Source organism: Triticum dicoccoides, chromosome 3B (genome assembly GCF_002162155.2).
Source record: "Triticum dicoccoides isolate Atlit2015 ecotype Zavitan chromosome 3B, WEW_v2.0, whole genome shotgun sequence".
Lineage (NCBI taxonomy): Eukaryota > Viridiplantae > Streptophyta > Magnoliopsida > Poales > Poaceae > Triticum > Triticum dicoccoides.
In genome coordinates, this window is record NC_041385.1 from 19,285,986 (window position 1) to 19,295,733 (window position 9,748).

Below are 9,748 nucleotides of genomic sequence, written 5' to 3' on the forward strand. Positions count from 1 at the left end.
GCAACCAGCAGCAGCACAACTAGGACTGATTTTCCTTTTTTTTTCTTCTAACTATAGAGGAAAGAACTTAAATCACATTTTCCATTCTGAAGTTGCTAGACACACCCAGGACTGATTTTCCTTCCTGGTTGCAGCCCTTACTCTTGACGTGCGTCCGTTGACTGCATCTGCCATGTTGAAATCACTCAAATCAGCCCATTCAATCGATCTAATGCATGACAGCAGTGTAAAACGTATGTTTTGGGAACTGCTCGACACCCTAAAACGGGGTGTGGCTATCTCATTATATAGAAGTACCAAGAGGTACAATACAAGGCATGTACAAGACTACGTATATACAGTCTAACACCCTCCCTCAATCTTAACTGTAGCCTGAAGTACAAAGTAAGTTAAGATTGCGCCTACAGCCTACAAATTGTGGTTGTGGAAGAGGCTTCGTGAAGATGTCAGCAAGTTGATCTTTGGAGGAGATGAACTTGATACAAAGCAGTCTCTGTGCAACACGTTCCCGAACAAAGTGATAGTCAACCTCGATGTGTTTTGTCCTAGCATGAAACACCGGATTAGATGAAATGTATGTAGCGCCGATGTTATCACACCACAAAACTGGAGGATGAGCTGGAGAAACTCTCAGCTCCCGTAACAAAGACTGTACCCATATGATCTCAGCGGTAGCATCAGCAACAACTTTATACTCAGCTTCAGTACTGCTACGAGACACGGTGGCTTGCTTGCGTGCATTCCAGGCGATCAGATTAGGACCAAAGAACACTGCATATCCCCCCGTGGATCGCCGATCATCAGGACTGCCAGCCCAATCCGCATCAGAGAACGCCGAAAGGTCACAAGATGGTGCAGACTGAAGGAGCAGACCATACGAAGCAGTAGAGGAAACATAACGCAGGATGCGCTTAACTGCCGAGAGATGAGTGGTACGAGGTGCATGCAGATACTGGCACACACGGTTGACTGCATAAGAGACATCAGGTCTGGTGATAGTGAGATATTGCAGACCACCAACAAGGCTGCGATACTCAGTGGCATCATCAGTGGAAAGAAGATCCCCATCAAGGGCAGATAACCGGTCAGTGGCAGACATCGGAGTGATAGCATGTTTGCATTGGAGCATCCCAGCACGGCCCAGCAAATCCGTTGAGTACTTTTTCTGACTCAAAGTCAAACCAGTAGAGGACCGTGACACCTCCAATCCAAGAAAATAATGCAAAGCACCCAAATCTTTGACAGCAAATTCCTCACCCAATGCAGACACAAGGCGATCCGCAGCAGCACTGGAGGAACTGACAAGAATGATATCATCAACATATACCAAAAGATACATCGTCACCTCAGGGCGCTGAAGGAGAAACAGTGACGTGTCAGCAGTTGAGGGAATAAACCCAAGAGCCCGAAGTGCAGAACCAAGACGAGCATGCCATGCACGAGGCGCCTGTTTAAGTCCATACAACGCCTTGACTAGACGACAGAGATGATGCGGCCGCGTAGGATCAACAAAACCGGGTGGTTGACGCATATAAACCTCTTCCTCCAGAATTCCATGGAGGAAAGCATTCTGCACATCAAGCTGACGAAGCGACCAACCACGAGTAACGGCAAGAGACAGCAGTATACGAATAGTAGTAGGCTTGATAACCGGACTGAAAGTGTCTTCATAATCAAGACCGTACCTCTGCTTGAAACCCTTGGCAACCAGCCGTGCCTTGTAGCGCTCAATAGAACCATCTGCATGATGTTTGACCTTAAACACCCACTTGGAGTCAATGATGTTGACGCCAGAGACCGGAGGAACAAGTTGCCAAGTACCATTTTTCAGTAAGGCCTGAAATTCCTGCTCGATCGCAGCACGCCAATGGGGAATACCCAATGTAGCCTGAAAATGACGCGGCTCTGTCGTGGGATCCGCAGCAGCATGAGCCACACATGCAGCCAGCCATGCCACCGTCCCGTCTCTGCGTTCCTTAGGGCAAAAAATACCAGACCGGCTGCGTGTGTGCGGTCGATGATGAACCACACCGGGCGGTGCTGGCACCACGGGGCTGGCCGCAGGCGACGAAGGCGTCGTGGCCGAGACAGGGCTGGAGGAGCCAGAGTCAGTAGACTCAGCCCCAGACGACACTGCCGAGGCGGGGCTGGCCGGCGCAGCTGCCGTGTCAGCTGGGCCCGACGAGGGCAACTCCTGTGCCCTGACAGGCGAGCCAGGCAAGCCGGGTGCTGGACCGGGTGACCCGATCGACGAGGTGGGCGACCCGGGTGCAGAGGCGGGCGACCCAGGCGCAGGCGCGGGCAAGCCGAGCGACGGGGCTGGCGACCCGGGCGTGGAGATGGGCGACCCGGCCAGCGGAGCGGCCGAGGCGGGTGTAGCCGCGGGCACCGCCGACACCCGCGGGGCGGCAGTGGAAGCACCGGGCTGGCGGGTAGGACCCGCCATGCATGGGCCATGCACAGGATCATCGTGGCCATCATGAGTGTCGTCGAGAATCTCATCATCCAGGAGTTCAAGGCGAGCACCGCGTCCAGTACCTGCAGCATGGTTAGGAAGCAACACAGGAGCATTTGCAACATCCACAAATTGGTCAGGTGAAGGTGTAGCGGAGTGCACAGGTGGTAAACTAGTGGTAGATTGGTTTGGAAGAGCACGAAACAGGAACACATTCTCATCAAACACGGCGTCACGAGAAATGTAGACATGATTGGTGGGAACATGAAGACACTTGTACCCTTTGTGAAGAGAACTGTACCCAAGGAAAACACACTTCTTAGACCGAAACTCTAATTTACGCTTTTTGTAAGGCCGCAAGTGTGGCCAACATGCGCATCCAAACACCTTGAGAAACGTGTAGTCTGGAATATCACCGAGCAAGAGTTCAAGAGGGGTTTTCATTTTCAGTAGTCGTGAGGGAAGCCTATTTATCAAGAAACAGGCGGTGGAGAAAGCATCACTCCAGAACCGAAACGGGACGGAGGCATGAGCTAGTAAAGTGAGGCCAGTCTCTACAAGATGACGATGCTTACGTTCAGCGGTGCCGTTTTGCTGGTGTGTATGAGGACAAGACACACGATGCGAAATCCCAAGCTTATTAAAAAACGAGTTGAGGTTGTGATATTCACCCCCCCAATCGGATTGAACATGAATAATCTTATGCTTGAGGAGACGCTCAACGTGTGCTTGGAACTGAATAAAACATTAAACACATCAGATTTACGCTTGATAAGATATAGCCAAGTAAACTGACTGTAAGCATCAATGAAACTGACATAGTAATTGTGACCACTAATAGATGTTTGGGCATGACCCCACACATCAGAAAACACAAGCTCAAGAGGATGTTTCACAACACGACTAGACTCTGAAAAAGGTAGTTGGTGACTCTTGCCCTGCTGACAGGCATCACAAATAGTTTCAGCACTTTTATTGGACACAACTGGTAGTTCATGGCGATGCAGCACATGACTAACTATAGGAGCAGCAAAGTGTCCAAGGCGCGCATGCCAGTGCGTAGGTGACACACGAACACCACTGAACACCTGAGGAGAAGACGGCGTAGGGGATGCAGACGGCGCGTCAAGTGAATATAAGCCATGGCGAAGACGACCACTAAGCAGAACGGCTCTCGTGTCCCGATCCTTGATAAAGAAATGAAAAGGATGAAACTCAGCAAGGACATTATTATCACGAGTAAGTTGAGGAATAGACAACAAACTACGCGTAGCAGAGGGAACTCGAAGGACGTTAGAAAGATGCAGTTTGTGAAAATTGTGTGCAAGAAGTGATGCCTGACCAACATGGGAGATGCGCATACCTGCTCCATTGGCGGTGTGCACCTGATCATGTCCACGATACGGTTCCTGAACGGAGAGCTTGCCCATCTCGCTGGTGAGGTGATTCGTCGCTCCTGTATCCATATACCACGCCGGATCAAGAGAGTACGACTGGGTCCGCACGTGGTCGTGTCCGGTCACCACAGCTGCAGCCTGCTTATCATTCCCTTTGCCATTGTTGCCAAGGCCAAGGAAATCTTGCTTGTAGCGTCGGTGGCAGCGAGAGGTGAGGTGACGGTCTATGCCACAAAGCTGACAAGCCTGAGGAGCGCCGCAACTGGAACGGCAAGCAACTGGGCGACTCCCTCCTGTGATAGTCGGCGCATTGCCCCGCGAGGCCTGTGACGGGGAAGCCGGTGGTTTTCCACCTGATGGGGCCGGCTTCTGAGGTTTGCCACGTGTGGCGGCGTTGGCGGAGACGAAGCTGGGGGAGACACGGCGCGCCTTAATGCGCTGCTCACGCCCAAGGAGGCGTGCATAGAGCTCACGACGCGGAAGAGTATCATCTCGACCATGGACGTTCTCAATGAGATTATCATAATCATCATCTAGCCCGTTGAGCACAAAGGTGGTGAAGTCCGCGTCCAAAAGTGGCTGACCAACAGAGGCCAGAGTGTCTGTGAGGCTCGTCATCTTGTTGAAGTACTCCGTGATGCTGAGATCGCCAAGTTTGGTCTCGCCTAGCTCGGTGCGTATAGAGTGCGCACGCGCCTGAGACTGGGAGGCGAAACTGGTGTGGAGGGCCGCCCACGCCTCCCTGGACGTAGCGGCGAAGATGACCAACGACGAAACACTCGGCGTGAGCGAAGACTGGATGGCTGAGAGAATAGCCTGATCCTGTGCCACCCACGTGTGATATGCCGGATGGTGAGGAGGTGGGCATGGGATGGACCCATCGACATAACCCTCCAAGTAACGACTGCGGAGGAGAGGCAGGACCTGCGCACGCCACGACAGGTAGTTGTCCCCCCGAGCTTCACTGGCAGCAGGTGCGAGAAATAAAACGGCGATGGCGGTGAAGCACGATCCTGTGGCGGTGGCGCGTAGGGACCCATAGCCGGATCCATCTCGTGAGGTGGCGCGATGGCCAAGGGCGCGCCATAGCCAGGGGCACCAGCGTACGGGTCCCCTGGTGACGGAGGAGGCGCGGCCCCGTAGGGTAGCGAAGGCGGCGCCGCGTAGGGTTGGGGACGCGTCGGCGCCCTGTAGGGCTGCTGTGGCAGTACGCCGTAGGGAGCCATCGGCCAGGCGGCCGGCGACGGTGGCGGAGCACCCGGAGCAGGGGCGCCATACCACGAAGGGCCATAGGCCGGACCCGAGCCACCGTACGGGTGCGGGGCAGCATATGGCGATGCAGCGGCAGCGCCGTAGGTTGGTGCAGGGGCGGTGCCGTACGCCGGCGGCTGGCCCTGGAAGGGCGGCGGCGCTGGTACGGCACCCGTAGAGGTCGAGGGCGACGGGCCACCAGAGGATGGCGGCGAAGGGAGGTCGCCGTGGGTGGCGCCCGATCCGATCAGGGACCCCGCGGGCGGCTGGGTGTTCCACCATGCCGAGACCGCGGCCAGGGGCTGGGAGGCTAGGAACGGCGACGAGGGCGCGACAGCAGGGGCCGGCGCATGGGGCGGCGCCGAGGCGGTGTCGGGAACGGGAGTAGAAGTCGGCGCGGCGGCGGGGGCGGCGACGGAGGCAGCGGAAGACATCGTAACCCTAAACTGATACCATGTAAAACGTATGTTTTGGGAACTGCTCGACACCCTAAAACGGGGTGTGGCTATCTCATTATATAGAAGTACCAAGAGGTACAATACAAGACATGTACAAGACTATGTATATACAGTCTAACAAGCAGTGCTTGAAAAAGAAAAAGGAAGTGGAATCGAACCTGAACCATGAATCGACGCAAGCGACTAGCCAAAACCAATCGGATCCCAACTGTCGGATACTCTGATGCAAATCCTCTTTCACCGCCGCCGCTCGCTGGTGGAGCTCGTCGGAGCCCCCGCCGCCCCAACCCCCGGGGTGGGCTCGTGGGAGCTGCAGCCGAATGAAGGGATATTCGACCCGACCACCGGCGCCGGCGAGGAGCTCAGGGCACGCGCAGCTCTAGATCTGATGTGGGGGATTGATTGCCTTTCCCCTCGTCTCTCGTCGTCGGTGCTCCGGATCTGATCTGGAGATGACTGATGACTGTGTGCACACCCGATTCTCAACTGTAAAGCAAGCGTAGGACTACATGGGACCCCATGATTGTTTTCCTAGAAAAGTCATCATGCCGCATATCTTTCACAAGAAAATTCAAAATAAAACTAAAGATTCATCATCGACCTATCTGGATATTTCCCATGTGCTTTACTTACAAAGCCTTGGGCTACCCATTGCCTGACCAAATCATTTTTCCAGATTATATAGTCCTCTGGATACATACCCAAATATAGCATGCATGTCTTCAAATAATGAGGAAGATTTATGTAACTAAGGCTCAGTATTTGCCTCATTCCTTCCAATGTTGGATTCACCTCAAAATTGGGGCCCAGAGAATTCATTACATGCACCCTCTGTTCCTTCAATTTGTTTCGCTCACTAGCCAAAGGGCTAGATATAGTCACAATTGTAAGAGGCAAGCCACCACATCTTTTTAAAATTTAAGCTGAAACTTCTTGCAGATACACAGGGCAAGCATGATCTGAACCAAACACTCTTTTGAAAAATAGCTTCCTTGAATCTTTGTTGCTTACTGACTTCATCTTATAAACATAGTCATGTTGATTGTAGCAGCAAGCTCTAGCCACAAAATTAATTCTGGTAGTTGTTATTATCATGCTACCGTACATATATATTTTCAGGAAGAGCACATCTAATAACATTCCACGTAGTTTCATCCCAAATGTCATCAATTACAATCAAGTACCTGCAAAATTATCTCATAAAAACTACAATAAGTACTAGGCAATAGTAAACTATGGGCAAAATGTAAAATATACATGAAAGCATACTCAGTCTCTGCAACTGCATGCCAAACAGCAAAAACATAAAAAAAAACCCTTTATCAGTGGAACATTGAAAATGCAAATGTACTTGTCCATGTAATGGAGTAATAGTGGTAAAAGTTGAATCTTCTGTCGCATTTCTGGAAACCAAGTTCATTTGAGGAAGTGTATCTTCAGAATAGATGAGAAATAAATTGTTGCATTCTAGCTTTTCAAACTAATTTTTAACTAGTTTCTCTAGTGACCCATGAGCATAACAGTTACAAGATCAAACAATACAAAGTTTTCGCAATACGCAAAGCTTGCGTATCATGGGTTACAGTCAATGCAAACAATACAAGATCAAACAATACAAGTAACTTTGGGGTACGGTCAATTCCGAACAGGAGTACCTCTTATCCATAAGGAATTGTCTGAGTGCACTGATCATTTCATCCTCTGCCCATATTTCCATGTTGGTTCCCTCCAGCGCTACATAGCCAACTTGAGAGAGCATTCTTCTCAGAATCATTCGTATGTTTGGTTTCTGGGACACGGAAACGAAAGCCTGACACTCGTACTGCCACTTTAGCCTGTGGTAAATCTGGTTCGCAAGTGTAGTCTTACCAAGCCCTCCAAATCCCTCTATAGAGAGGACCTTCCTCTGTTGTGCAGAAACACCCTCTTCACCCACCATCAGGTGTATTAATTCATCCCTCAGGCCATCGATACCCACAAGGCCCGATGTGTCCGCATAGAGTGCCAGCATGCGAATGTCTATGGTTGTATTGTTTGGCTTTGAGACAGCATCATCAATCTTGTACCTCATGCGTCGCTCGCTCACCTCCATGACACGGCTCTTGAGGCCTTGGAACTCCTTGCCGACCTTTTGCCGAGTGTTCATCGTCGTCAACAAGTTCATGCTCCTATGAATGAACCCCTTAAACCCATGGGGCTCGCCGTTGGACTCACCTTCCACCAGGAGCATGAACTCATCGACGCTGTCCTCGATGTCATAGAACAGATCACGCACCTCGTTTGCCCAGCACTTGGCTTGCTTGTCGGGCTCCTCCTCCGCCTCCGACATCCTCTCCAGGAATGCTCGCATACTCTCGAGCTCAGCTTTAAGGAACATTATCTCGCCTTTGGCCTGTTTCAGCAGCTTGTACTTGCCAGCGAGCAGATCACCAAGCTTCGCAATCACGAAGCCAATGGCGCCATGCGACACGCTCACCACTGCTGCCTCCATGGAACCGGCAACAGACCCAGTACTGAATTTTCCTTTCTCTTTTTTCTTTTCAATTTAGGAGGAAAGAACTTAAATCACTTTTTCAATTCTGAAGCTGCTAACCCACCACACCCAGACTGAATTTTCGTTTTCTGGTTGTAGCCCTTACTCAAGATGTGTGTCCGTTAATCGCATCTGCCATGTTGAATTGAAACCACTCAAAATCAGCCCTTTGAATCGACTTAATACATGGCAGCTGTGCTTGAAAAGGGAAGTAAAAGGAAACACTTCTGCTTCGGTAGACCCCCCCTAAACACAAGGACGGCTCAGATTTGCTCATACCTCTTCGTAAGAAAGGGCATGATGGTAATATATTAAATCATACCTCAACTACAAGTATTTTGGGCCTGCCAATATTTTTTTTCTGATTTTAAATCGCAAAAAAAGTGAGCCTGGTTGGACACGAACCAGGGACATTCTCGAACAAATGTAGCCACGAAAACCAAGCAGCCACCATGAACTGTTGTGTTTACATTATCATTCTCGTTTTTTTCTTCTGTCCTCTTTTTTTTTTTACCTTTTTCTCCTTTTTTTTCAAATGCTTTTGTTCGGTTTTTCTTTTTCTTTTTTCTGTTACCTTTTGTTCTTATGCAAGTTGTAGAACGATTTTCGACACCTTATGCAAGATGCGACACGTCCGACAATTTATCGCCCTTTTTTGACCGAGAAAACTCCGAAAAATATAAAATTTATAGAACACCAAAAAACCTTGGTATGGTGCCTTGAATGGTTCATACAGCCAATGAAAAAAAATTAAGGTCATCTGACGGATGTCGTCGAACAACATGCTCTCAAACGGAGTCTTCTACCTAGCCTAACACCCTACGTTGAACATGGTGATTTTTTCTACATGAATACAAAAAATGTTCTCACCAATTAAAAAAATAGCTTCAATTTTTTGTTCATATTTTGTTGAATTTTTTGAAATTCCAAATTTGTTACTGTTTTTGATAAAATATTTAAAAACAAAAATCGTCCTTGTTCAAAATTGTGTTTGTTCTTTTTAAAAATTTCGTGTTTTTGACATTATGAGCAATTTTGAAAATGTTAGTGTTTTGAAAAAAAATGGGCGTAGTTTCAGAAGTTGTTCTGTTCCTTCGGAAAAGTTTGTATTTTGAAAAAATTGTTTGTAGTTACAAAAAAATGTTCTTGTTTTCAATTTTGCTCCTATTTTTTGAAATAAAGTTTGAGATTCTGAAACATTGTTCAGAAAAGGTTTGGACTTTTAAAAGTATGTTCACAAATTTTGAAAGTGTTTGGGTTTCAAAAATGTTTACTTTGTCAAAAAGAAATTCACATACGAATTTGTTTAAGAAAAATCTTTTGGGGATAGCGATGTTGAGCTTGTGTGTTAGATCTGCTCACGCATTTTAGTATTTGTTAATCGGTGTTTAAGTGTTGCCCCTTTCGTTGGTAGCTTTAAGTGTGGCACAGCAAATCTAACACTTGAGGCAGTTACGTGAATTGGCTACCAACGAGAGCCATTCTATCCCTGGTCATGAGTTCGATTCCCATCTACGGGGCAGTGCTATTTTTTGTTGATTTTCCGGCACAAATTGGCCGGCCCTTGTGTGTCGTTACACGGACGATACATCATACGTATAAAAATGTATACATATGTGAAAAGTCTGTATTACCCTTTCTACGTTTTCTGAGG

At 48.9% G+C, this 9,748-nt stretch overlaps 1 pseudogene; it reads right to left on the reverse strand.

Moving 5' to 3' along the window:
* Positions 1–6,143: 6,143 nt before the first annotated feature.
* On the reverse strand, positions 6,144–8,184 carry LOC119279123 (annotated as a pseudogene).
* Between the last annotated feature and the right edge of the window lie 1,564 nt (positions 8,185–9,748).